Here is an 11,960-nt window from a genome sequence, read left to right on the forward strand (position 1 = left end):
CTGTCTGGGAATGCTGGAGAGGGACCCAAGCAGAAGGTCCCTGTGCCCATGCCTGCCCTCAGGGCCCCCAAAGTGACAGGCACCTGCTGCCAGCTAGGCTGGGGGCTGTGGATGGAGAAGCCTACCCTGCTGAGCTGGCACAGCCTCTGTGGGTATGTGCTGCCATATAGGAATCCTAAGGGATCCAGAAATTATTTCAGACCCATTCAGCTGTTTGACTGTCACTTCCTGGCGCTTGGATGATGACTGGCAATGTTTTAGCATGCTTCATGGGGGCAGAGCTACAACTATCTGGGCCATTAAGCTGATGTAAAGTCTGTCTGAACACGAGATAAAAAGGAGGCAAAGGAGAACTCTCCTGAATATCTCAGGCTGCCTGCATATCAACACAAGAGACATTTGTTACCCAAAAAACCCACCCTTATGAAGGTACAAGCAATACTTGAACTGACTTATATTAATGGAAAAGTATAACTTGGTCAGATAACAATGAAGAATAGTTATCTGATGTCTTGTGAAGGCTGACCTAGAACAGAGGCTAGACAGACTTAAAGAATAAAGTAGATATTTATCAGAAGGCCTCAATGGATACACCTTGGGCAGCACAAGAGCCCAGCCAGGGCCACAGCCTAGGTGAACCCAAAATAGTCACAAAATGGACAACCAGTCATGAGGTCTCTCACATTTATAAGTTCTGGTCCATTAGCATATTTGTGTTAATTGTCCAATTACAGCTTTAGATTATGAAGTCCCATCCTTCTTGTTTTTATCTCTTCATTCTGCCATTATTTATGCTCTTGGGCCTGAAATGTGGATAATTTGTCCTTGGTCCCCAGCTAGAGAAGGAATTGTTTTGTCTACCTACACTGTGAAGAGAGCTTACTATCCCCTAATATGAAGCTCAGAAGCGCACACCAAAGCAGTACAGAATCTGAAAAATATAAAAGCTAAAACCCAAGGCATCATTTCACTGTGCTGCTCAGGGCTGTCACACACCTGGCTCCAGCAGCCCTTACTCTTGGCTGAAAAACAGTAATGAAGCCAGTGATGTCTGCCACATCAGGAAAATAATTAAGGACACTTTCTCATCATCAGTGTGGTCTTGCTTTTTGTCTATACCACAAATCAAAATCAGTGCTACTTGGCACCGGTGCTGTCTTCTCATGGGGCAGAGAAAGTGGGAAGAACAAGTGGGAGATGTATGGCTGTGCGCCATGAAAAGAATTGCTACACCATCCCCCTCCTGTAGGATTTCTTCAATAATCTAACCATATATTCTTTACTAAATCTGTCTATTTAAAGATAATGGTGTTGTGTTTTCCCTTTTACTCTATAAAAATTATTTCTGTATTAAGACTAATCATGCAGCAGGCTACTTTTTAAAGATTTGTTTCCTCTGAACTAAAGATATTAATTTCATGAGCCATCAGACCTTGGTATTTTTCCAGACAGAAACAAGATGTTAGAGCATCATTATAATTATTTTTTAAAAATTACTTTCAAATTTAACATTTTAGATTGTTGATATTGACTGTTTTGGCAACCATTGTTTGGGAGACAAAGCATGAAAAATGCACTTTATTCATGTGTGAAGTAAGAAAGCATAGGAGTGACAGATGAAATGGTCCTTAAATTATAAAGTGATTTGACATTAAAATTAAATGATGACAAATACAAATATTTTAGCAGAGAGAAAGGTCTCTGTAGACATAGGAATATTACATGGAAGAAAATGGTCTAACAGTCACAGTGATTAGAAAATCTGATTTTTTTCAAGCAATCTCATTAGTTTTGAAAAACTATTCATAAATTTTAACATGTATAATAAACCTAAAAATTCTGGAAAATCTTGACAGTCACTTGCACAAATAATACAATTACACAGAGAAGTATTTCCACCCACAAAATTATCTAAGAGAGTAGGGGGAAAAAAAGATTTCTAGCAAGTCACTAAATACTACATTTTGTATTTAGGCAAAGTCATTGGGTAGCAGTGGTGAAAAGTGTATAATCTCAGTGAAAATGCCAGCATTAGATTGTATTTTAAAATTAATATGTTGTCAATCAAACTCCAGAAAGCAATTATTGATAAAGCTTTTGGATTTTCATATTCATATTTTCCCGTGTCTGTAAGTTCTTTTCCATTAAGTACTACTGAGCAAAATCATTGTTAGATTTTATTAGTCAATATTGTCAAGAGTTTTGTGCTTGTTTACAGAAACACACACTATTCTACTGCACAAACTATCCTAGTATCACTAAATGCACTTATTTATTACCATTTTTTTAGACCAGAAACATGAATAACTTCAGTAGCATTGCTAATAACTTTTAAGCTCTACTTTATATTATCTGACCAGCTGTTCCAAATATTCTCTCCTCTAGAGAAACATCATGAGTAAAGTTGAATGACTATTAGAAATATATCCTCATTATCTTTCTTCTGATAAATAAAAATGTATCATCCTTCTGTGTGTTTATCTGCATAATCATTCCACTTATCATAGTTACAGTCATACTTTTTTAGAGATTTGGTGAATTTAGGAGAATGCAATGGAGTATTTGCAAAATCTAAATACTCAAGAATATTTAGAGAGACAGATCAGGAATGAACTGGAGCTAGTGCAGAGAAACATTAAGGAACTTATCTTGAACAAATAATTAATTTCAAAGAAATTAAATGCCTATTTCAATATTTTTCAAAGAAACAAAATAGCTATTTCGATATTTTTCTCTCTCCCTCTGATATCTTAGCACTAGTGATTGTGACACTTAGAAAATGAAAGAAATTAGCTTATCAAGCAAACTTGAATTCAAGGATGCAGCTGAGATGATATAACTCAGTTTGTTTCATACACTCATAGACATAATGTTTGTAAATTCCTCCTTCCAAATTGCAATATTGCTTACATGTCCTTTCCCTGGAGGCCATGGCCAGTTGTGTCTCTGTGGGCTATGAGGATGAGGTTCTCTGCAGATATTTACAGAGGGCAAAGCACCATGTTCAGTCTTGGTAGTGATTGAGGAGAAAATGGCATTCCTATGGCGAGATGAGTCCCATCTGTTAACAGCCTTTGGCTAAGCATTTTGTCTGCATCAGCTGCAGTGTGGCAATGTGTAAGTATCTCATACAGGCACTTGTACTGTAGTGTTTAACACCTGCTGATGGGGATCTCACTGGAGTTCTTAGAACCTGCACAGAAGGCACCCATTAAAGCAGGATCTAAGCAGCAAGTGCTGAATTATCCTGAGGCACAGAGGTTTTGGGGTCTGACTGTAATAGATCTCTACTTTCTTGATCCCGCATATTGGTCCCACCATGGCACTGATGGGAAGGGAATTCTTCCTGTGTAGATCACCCTGCCCACAGCAAGGGCTGCAGTGACCAGAGGCAGGACACAGACAGAGCAAAGCTGTTTCGCCTCCCTCCCATGGAGCCGGCGATCAAGTGATGAGAGGCTAAAGCTCTCTGCGCAAATACACACCTGCAAAAAATGCCCAGAGAGATGACACGCTCTACTACCATTAAATAAATCAAAAAGCTTTGTGGCTATATTATTGTGAGTGCAGTGCCAGAAAACGATACTGAACCTACATGAAGTCTTAACCAGTTTCCTTCAATAAAATGTTCATACACACACACACAAAAAAATAGGATACATGTTTTGTGATAAGATTGCAGCTGACTGTTATTTGTTGACTTAGAATTTACCATGGAATTCTATAAAGCGTGTCAGAAAAGAAATAAAAGAAAGGGAACGGTAAATTTAATTCTTTGTGTGAGCCTCTCTCAAGCCTCACACAGAAGCCTAAGAGGCTGGGCACCTTGCAGGTCTGTGCCAAGACTGCAAATTGTCTCCACAGCACCATCCAGTGGCTTTTTCTTGGCTGGAAAACACCGCAGCAAACCTGCGTCCCAAAACTCCACACCTCAGGGCTGAACTGTACGGCAACATAGCCCTATCCTCGGTGTGCTTCCTCTTCCTTCTGCCCTGCCCAGCTTCTGCTACTTCTCCTCAGCTAAATAACTATGGGCACAACACACTAGAATAACGGGGGAATAGAATGGTGTCTATTTATTTTAGGATAAATAGAAGCTCGGTCTCTCAGAATTAATCATTAAGCGATGTTCTGGAAATCTACGCAACAAATTATGTTGCATTTCTGTTACACATAATCAAATGTGAAGTTTCTGTCATAGTTTAACATCACTTGGAGAATGTAGTAATAGAAATGTAGCTAAAGACTGCATTAAGCACTTTAAAATCCAGGAAGCCAATTTCATACTGTGCTGTCACACAGACAAAAGAAAAAAAAATCAGAAAGCTACTAGAGCCCTCTAAAATGGTAAGAATAAAAACATGAGTCAATTATCTTTATTTTTGCCTAGCTATATAAAAACATAAAACGTATCGCAACAGAAATTGTTGTCAACTGTTAAAGGAAAGCAACTTCAATCTTGAAACATCCTTTGATATCTTCTTGATATCCTTTGCCTCTCTCAATGTCATCAACATACCATAACAAATATACAGAGCCATTATTCTTAATAGTGAGTCTCAATATGCACAGCAAGTCTTATTACAAGCAATCTTTTATACATATAAATAATCCACTTCCAACACTTTACATTAATGAAAACAATTTTTAAAAAAGAGATCAACTATTTTTATCCAAAATGCAGAATCAGTGCAGCATCCATTCTAAGCAAACCTCCTATGGTAACTGTTCTTCCTACTTACAGGGTCTTTAATGATTTTACAGGTATTTATGATTTCTTCCTGGATCCTGAGTGCATAGTCATAATGGAGTGATAAAGAAAGACGGCTGCCATATCATAAGGAAGAAAACTGAGTCTCAGGAACAGCACAAAAGAAGTATTTACAAGGCAGGAAGAGAAGTGATGACTCAAGCCTGACTATCTGCCATCCCCTACTTGCTCTAGAGCCTGTCTGCAAAATGAGTGAATTTTACATGCTCTCAGGTTCTACACACTTTCAACACAACCCACCACCAAGCTGAACTGTTGTCATTCTGCCTTTTTATGAGCCAGATCACTAATATACTGTAAAAGCCACACAATTTAAAAAACTTCTCCCTTTCTCAGATGTTAAAAGCATTACTGATGTATTTGTCTGATGGAGAGAGAAGACTATGTTTTTTTGAAAGCTTGGGTAATTAATCTGTGATTTGAATTTAAAACAGAGTTCCAAGTAGAGGTTAAGGAAAAAAATATGTATGCTTAATCACAATGCTAGTTGAAAGAAAATAGGGAAGCGATAAAACTACCAAAAAGCACCTTCAGGACAGGAGTCAGTTTCCTGGCGTCTTTTTAGGCTCTGTGAAGCTCCTGGACAGTGGAATATCCCTCCTGCTCTTTGGGTGGGTGCAGACCTGCCCTTAGGCTGGGGTTACACCTACTTAGACCTTTGGGGTACACTAAGAAATCTAAAAGACTGTCTATGAAAGGCAGTTGAATTCCTCATTTGAGGTCCATTGTTTTAAACCACAATGGACACAAGTCAAATTCCTGCATTGGAATGCACTGATATCCTCCTGGCTTTTACAGAACTCTGTCCAAAGTGAAGAAATCACGCTTTTCAGATGTAAAGGCCAGGACAGAAACTGTATTTGGTCTCTTAAGCTACATAAGCTTCCAAAGTTGAATCAGCTGTTCAAATGGCATCTGAGAGTGCAAACAGATTGGCTGCATGTCTTTCTTAACAGCATGAAAACTCAGTTTCCCAAAATATCATTGATAAAAAGGGGTACACTAAGTTTTGGAGAAAAAATATCCCATTTCAGACACTTAGAGAATCCTTAAGCAGGAAAAACCCCTACTCTTAGAAAAAGGTTCATATGTTACAAGATATGGATTCCACAACTTTCTACAACCAAGAGATGTGAAATCTCCCAGTATTTAACACTTTTTATAGATAGGAACATCCTACTTATGTGTAGTTTAGGTATTCTGTGCTGAGATGAAAAATTGATTACTACTTCTACTTCTGATGAATATGTTAGCTGTCTCTTTAGTACTCCCTTTTTCACAACTACAAACTATATGACATAACTTAAAGGTATCTTTTCTTAGTCAGAACTAGTCCAGCTGAAATATTCATGAAAGATCACATTACCCCAATATCTATGATGCTGATGATCTCTAGGCTCCCTGCAGGAGGTTTTTTTACACAACAGTTTCTCACATGTTACACTCCTGGTAATACATTCTGAATGTCTACTAGCTTTCTTGCCAATATTGCTTTTTTTTTTTTTTTGTGTTAACAGCTTAGTTTCTTATGGCTGACTCTCTCTCTCTGAGTATGTTCCATTAAAATCATCAGACTTTTCCTACCAGTCATCTAAGTGTGTCACCACCTTCTTTTTTTGAAGTGCTGTTCTCTGCTGTTCTTTATCCTGTTATTTCGAATTCCCTTTTACCAGATTTAGAGGCCTTCATCTTGTGTTTCTCAGCTGTTTCACACCATTAAGAGCGAATAAAATCTAGGTATAAACTCTACCACTTAAAGATGTCAAACAACAGCTCCACAACTCCAAGAAATGTCTCCTTTTTGTGTGTGTTTAAGATGTTCAATCACCTCCTCTCCACATTGATTTGAGGTAGACCAATCTTTTGAAACCTTGTTTTTGGTTCCCTTAGAGATGTTTGATGTATCTGCCTTCTCTTTAACAAATCATAAACACATTCTTGGTAATGCAATGTTGCCTTCCCATTTTCCCAGCCTTTCTTTCTTGAACAGCTTGTACTGCTCTCTATCAACGCTCCAATCCTTTGATTTATCCTACAAAGTCTCTGTCTTGCTGATTAAGTTATAGCTTTGTTTGTGTAGCAAGACATTTCGTTCTTTCTGTTTATTCCACATACTTAAAGATACCTAAAATCTCTGGCTAGCTTCCCTGGAACCCTGCCTCTTGTTTTCTTTTCTTTTCTCTTGATTCAAGTATGCCACTTGTTTCCAAGATTTCAGGTCCTTTACCAGGATACCACCCCCATAAAAACAGGAAAAATTTTCAGCTTTTTCAGAAAAATGAGAAAGGGATCATTCCTTAGGTTTACTTTCTACTCTTTTTCAACAAACTTTGCTGTCTTAAGGCTTTTGCTGTGTTATTCTAAGGATGAAGATTCAAACATCTGATTCTGCATGTCTATCATGCCGGTGTCTATATGTGAGATTTGATCTCCTGTTAGAGCCAAAAGGGATGTAGTGTGGATTCAGGTGGCTCTGCATAGGTGTCCAAAACCTGTAAAATTTCACAGAATATTTGGTCTAACATACAGAAACATACAGATTACCGATAAGGCAATTTCCTTTTTAAGGCAATTCAAGGCAGGTCAAAAACTATCTGTTCACCTTTTGCAGGCATCTTGGCTAGTCTTAGGAACCTCAAACAGCACAAGGCACCTCTGTATTGGGGTTTGTCCTGTTCAGTAGAATGCTTAGACAGGATGGAGATCACCCAGAAGTCAAAATGAACATTCAAAGCTGAACTTTTCTCTACGATCCCATCACTGCGTTGAATAAATTTCCATTGGCTCTACAGGGAGCTTAGGACGCTTAGGAATTCAAATGTGTACACCTAAATTTAAATGTCTCTAGTCTGGAGCTACATCCCACTCCAGCACAGGGTTTGATTCATTAGACCTTTCCTTCCTAAAACCCTGACACTGAAAGACTGTGCCAGAAAAACCTTAAAATGTAACAGCCGAGTATTCTGACAGAAACTAAGTGCTTACTGGGAAGCACAGACATGAAAATAATCATAGAGGATAACAATTAAATGACTTTGAAAAACACCAAAAACATCAGTGATGTTGTTCTACCCTTCATTAAAAATTGCAAAAGAAAGCAGTGAACCTTATTGCACTGAGTTCCACTCACTGATGTAAGAAAAACAAGCTTAAATCATTCAAAAACTCTGGTTAGAAGAAACGAGAAAGAGCTTGTAGCATGTCAGTAAAAATAACAGATGTGAATTCTGTGAAACTGACAAATGTAGGCAGATAAGAGAAGTTTAATTGCTCGCTTTCTACCAAAAATATGAATTGTTGAGATTTAAGTAGTAATAAAATGGGAATCTACATAGAATTCTGCATACTTCCAATGTAAACTGCAATAATAAAATTAAATAGCAGTTTAACTGTCAATAAACCTAAGCCACTTTCTTCCCTGTATTAAAATACAAACCCCAAATATCTTCTTACCTGAAAAACTCAGAAGTCTTGAAAAAAAGTCAGACAAGAACTTGCTTGTCATGACCTGAAATTAAAGTTGAGAAAATACCAAATATTAATATTGTATATTTTTTCTAGTCATTCACTTGTGTTTGCTTCTGTTTTTCTATTTTTACTTTTTAATGAAAACAAACAAACAAACAGAACCAAAAACAAAACAAACCAACCAAAGACAAACGCAAAAGAAATATACTTCAAGATTCTAGTCTGGTTCTACAGCTGAAGTCAGTACTTGCTTGTTTAAAAGAAAGTGTTACTATTTATTCACATCCCTCAATCAATCTTTTCCTCTACTTCCTTTCCTTGCATGTCTCTCTCTTCACTCACAACCCTTTTGCCCCACTAAACCTTCACAAGAATTATATCTTTGCCAATAAATGTTTCATAGAAAATGAAAGATGTTGACTGGGATTCCCCACCTTCTTTCACAAAATCCACATTCTTCTATCAGTCAATAAATAGAATCTCTCTTTCTCAAGTCTCAGAAACTTCAGTTTTGTCTAATGGTTTTAAGTACATAAATGGTAATACACTGAGTTATGTGGAAGTAAAGACTTAATAGTATGGAATGCTTGGTGTGGGTTGGCAAGAACCATTTGCTGCTTGCAGAGCTCTGTCTGGGAGAACTGCAGAGTCTGTAACAATAGAATTAATGAAATTAACTTGTTACAGATCTCATGAATTAGATTAATACAGAGAAAAAAAATTATAAGCCTTATTCTGTGTACAAGTGTTGTCTCCACAACAAACATAGAAAAAAGAATCTAAACTGCAACAAGAGATTCTTTTGTACTGCGTGATTTTACATCATTGCTAACAAGCAATAAATTGGTAGAAGCATATTTAAAATTGAATAAGAATAATAAGAAGTCTGAGAAAAATCATTCTCCATTATTCCAAATTAATAAAAAATACCAGTAATTGTTAATAAATTGAATACAATTATTTTAAATAATTAGTATAAGATTCTTTCGCATATAAATCTCCATCTTGGAGAAAATTCCATAATGTCTTAAATGTCCATGCTTGTAAGAAAAGCTTTTATTAGCACATAAAGAAAAGGAGCTGAGACATAAAAAAACCTTTTCCCTGGTACCAAATGAGGAAATATGGTTAAAATTTCTGCATTGCTTTTTCCTTTCTTCTTTAAAGATAATGAGCCAAGTCAGCTTACCTGATTTGGGTAAACTTATACTGAATCACAGCTGCTGCTGTTTCTTTTACCTGTACACACTAATATTAGAAGCTGAAATCAATTAGTATTTCCCAAATCCCCCAACTCTATCTTATTTTTCAAGCTATCTTTAATCTTGTGTTTTTCTGTTCATGAAATAAAACCAAGAGATATATCCTACTGATATTTGCACAAACCACAGAGGGAAGGGTAAATCCCAGTCTGTTTGGTTTTTTGGATATGTAAGATTTGGCTGAATTGAAAATGATCAGCACCTAGGCATGTGTCAGTAGATGTTCTGAGAAGGAGGATGTAACATGGGAGGTAGAAATGGAGAAGGTCCTAAGGGGAACTTATTTTGGTGTGACACTATGAGCAGATTAAAGGAAGGCCCAATCATGCTTTTTATCACCCCTAAAACCTCAATACATGATACGGATTTCACAGAATGTTTAATTTTTCCCCTTTACTTCTCTCTCCTGGCCACAGTATTTACTGCTGAGAAACATATGGCAGCTAGCTACATGTTGGGAATTAAAAGTACTAGCATACACTCAAAATGTTGCAAGGATCTTGACTCCACTGTCCTGAAACAGAGGTAAAATTCTGTTTACTTAATTCTCATCTGAGGAATACCACAGAGATTTCATCTGAACATTAGTTTAATAAGGAATTATAAGCTTGGGAAGACCCACGGGAGACTGCTAATGGGTTATGATATGTAAAATGCCAGAAAACGTAAAACACATTGAAAGTGCCATGTTGCGCTCACCCCTGCAGAGTAGAAATGTCACAATATGCATAAAAAGGCACAGGAAATACTGTTAATTATAGAGGTATTTGCTTGTGAAAAATTAAATATTACACTCAAAACAGAAGTTGGCTTCTCATGATCTAATAAGGAAATTTATGGGGGAGAAAGTACTCTGCTCTGGGAAATGTCTCTGAAAGTAAGCTGTGATTACACTTCCAATCCGTAGCAACACAGAGCAATACCAGTGCTGTTGGTAGCCTGCACGAGAGGTACAAATGTTCCAATAACATTTTGATGTGCTCGCATTGCCAATTCCAACGAAATCTGATGGAGCAGCCATTGCAGGCTTTCTGGTCCTCATGTGTGCCTCTATTTACCCAGCCCTCTCTCCTTGCCTTTGTGTGGATATGCATGTATGGGTCTACACAAACATTTGCATACATGAATGTATGCTTTCTAGAATGACTGGTTCAGCTTTCCAAGCAGCTGCTTTTGGTATTTGATCTGCATTTGAACTGACACGAGTTGATCTCACGTGTTCCATTGGTGTCTCTTAGGAAGAGACCCACAGAGAGCGGTTACAGCCTGCCTGTACTGCACACTGCCCAGTGGGATGAGGCTGCTTGCCGAGCAGGTCCCCAAAGGCAGTATGCTTCTGCTGAAATTCCAGCAGTGCATAACTTGGGGCACATCTAAAATACATATGCCAGTGGTTCACACAGCAGTCTAACACAGAGACTTGATGCTGCAAACGTGGAAGTCCCAGAGCAAAATCCATCTGGCATTTTCACTGCACGGCTTAATGCAGATTAATTGCATCACCTCTGCTGCCCGTGGAGGTCTGGTGGTCTGGTGCTCGTTCTCACAGTGTGTGCTGCGGCTGGCATTTCCTTCACACTTGCTGTAGTGACATTTTCACGCTTGCCTCCTTTGGCAAGCGCTTCACTCCTCGGTGTTCTCCAGGGAGGCAGGTGAAATCCAGCTCCTGTCCCGGCAGTGCAGGAAGCAAAGGGGCTCTTGGCGGCTGGGCTGCCTGCGCTGCACTGCACGCCCCGCTGAGACTCGGCCCTGCCCGGTGCTGCCCTGGGCTTATTTCCCCCCGCTTCTCTCTCGGAGCCCCCAGGTAGAAGCTATTCATCCAAAGCGACGGGCAAAGCGCGAACTCGGTGGCATGCTGCCCGGCGGTGGCAGGCGGGAGCCAGCCTCCCGGGGGGCAGGAGTGAGCCGGAGTTGAGGGATGTTCGCCCGGCCACGGCATGCTCTGCACACGGTGGCAGGTGGCTCCTGCGCGCATCGTGTCCAGACCCCAACGCGGGGCTGAGACCAGACAGACTGCAAATAATTACTGCTATTGTTGTTTTGTATTATTATTATATTACCCACAAACAAACAAACAAACATCCATGTCCAAACACATGGATGCTCTGTTATGCATCTCTGTCTCTGCCCGCTGTATCTTTTTCCTACTATTTCTAAGCTCATGCATTTCAGTTCTGTCACAAATTTTTAGTGAAAGGAAAAGTAAACCAAGGAACTGGGGGTTGAGCAGCCTCATTCCCTCTGCTCCTCTATTACCAGTCTTGGCCGCGGCTCGGTCCCGTTAACGTCGAGGCCGGGCTGACCCAGGGGCACAGGGCGAGGTGGGGCGGCGCAGGGGCAGGGACCACCCGGCTGGAGGCTGCGCCGAGCGGCGGAACCAGGGCAGCCCCTTTGCTGCGCCTCGGGAAGGAGCGTCGGGCTCGGAGCGCGCCGGGCGAGGCCCCCGCGGAGGCGGACTC

The 11,960-nt window shown here is 39.5% G+C and overlaps 1 long non-coding RNA gene across 1 annotated transcript; it reads right to left on the reverse strand.

Moving 5' to 3' along the window:
- Positions 1 to 3,415: 3,415 nt before the first annotated feature.
- On the reverse strand, positions 3,416 to 11,781 carry LOC115947850. Its single transcript, XR_004081693.1, has 3 exons — positions 11,758 to 11,781; positions 8,225 to 8,279; positions 3,416 to 3,485 (listed from the first exon to the last, which is right to left on the reverse strand). It is a non-coding gene; the product is annotated as an uncharacterized LOC115947850 (long non-coding RNA).
- Positions 11,782 to 11,960: the final 179 nt, after the last annotated feature.

This window comes from Geospiza fortis, unplaced genomic scaffold (genome assembly GCF_000277835.1).
Source record: "Geospiza fortis unplaced genomic scaffold, GeoFor_1.0 scaffold194, whole genome shotgun sequence".
Classification (NCBI taxonomy): Eukaryota; Metazoa; Chordata; class Aves; order Passeriformes; family Thraupidae; genus Geospiza; species Geospiza fortis.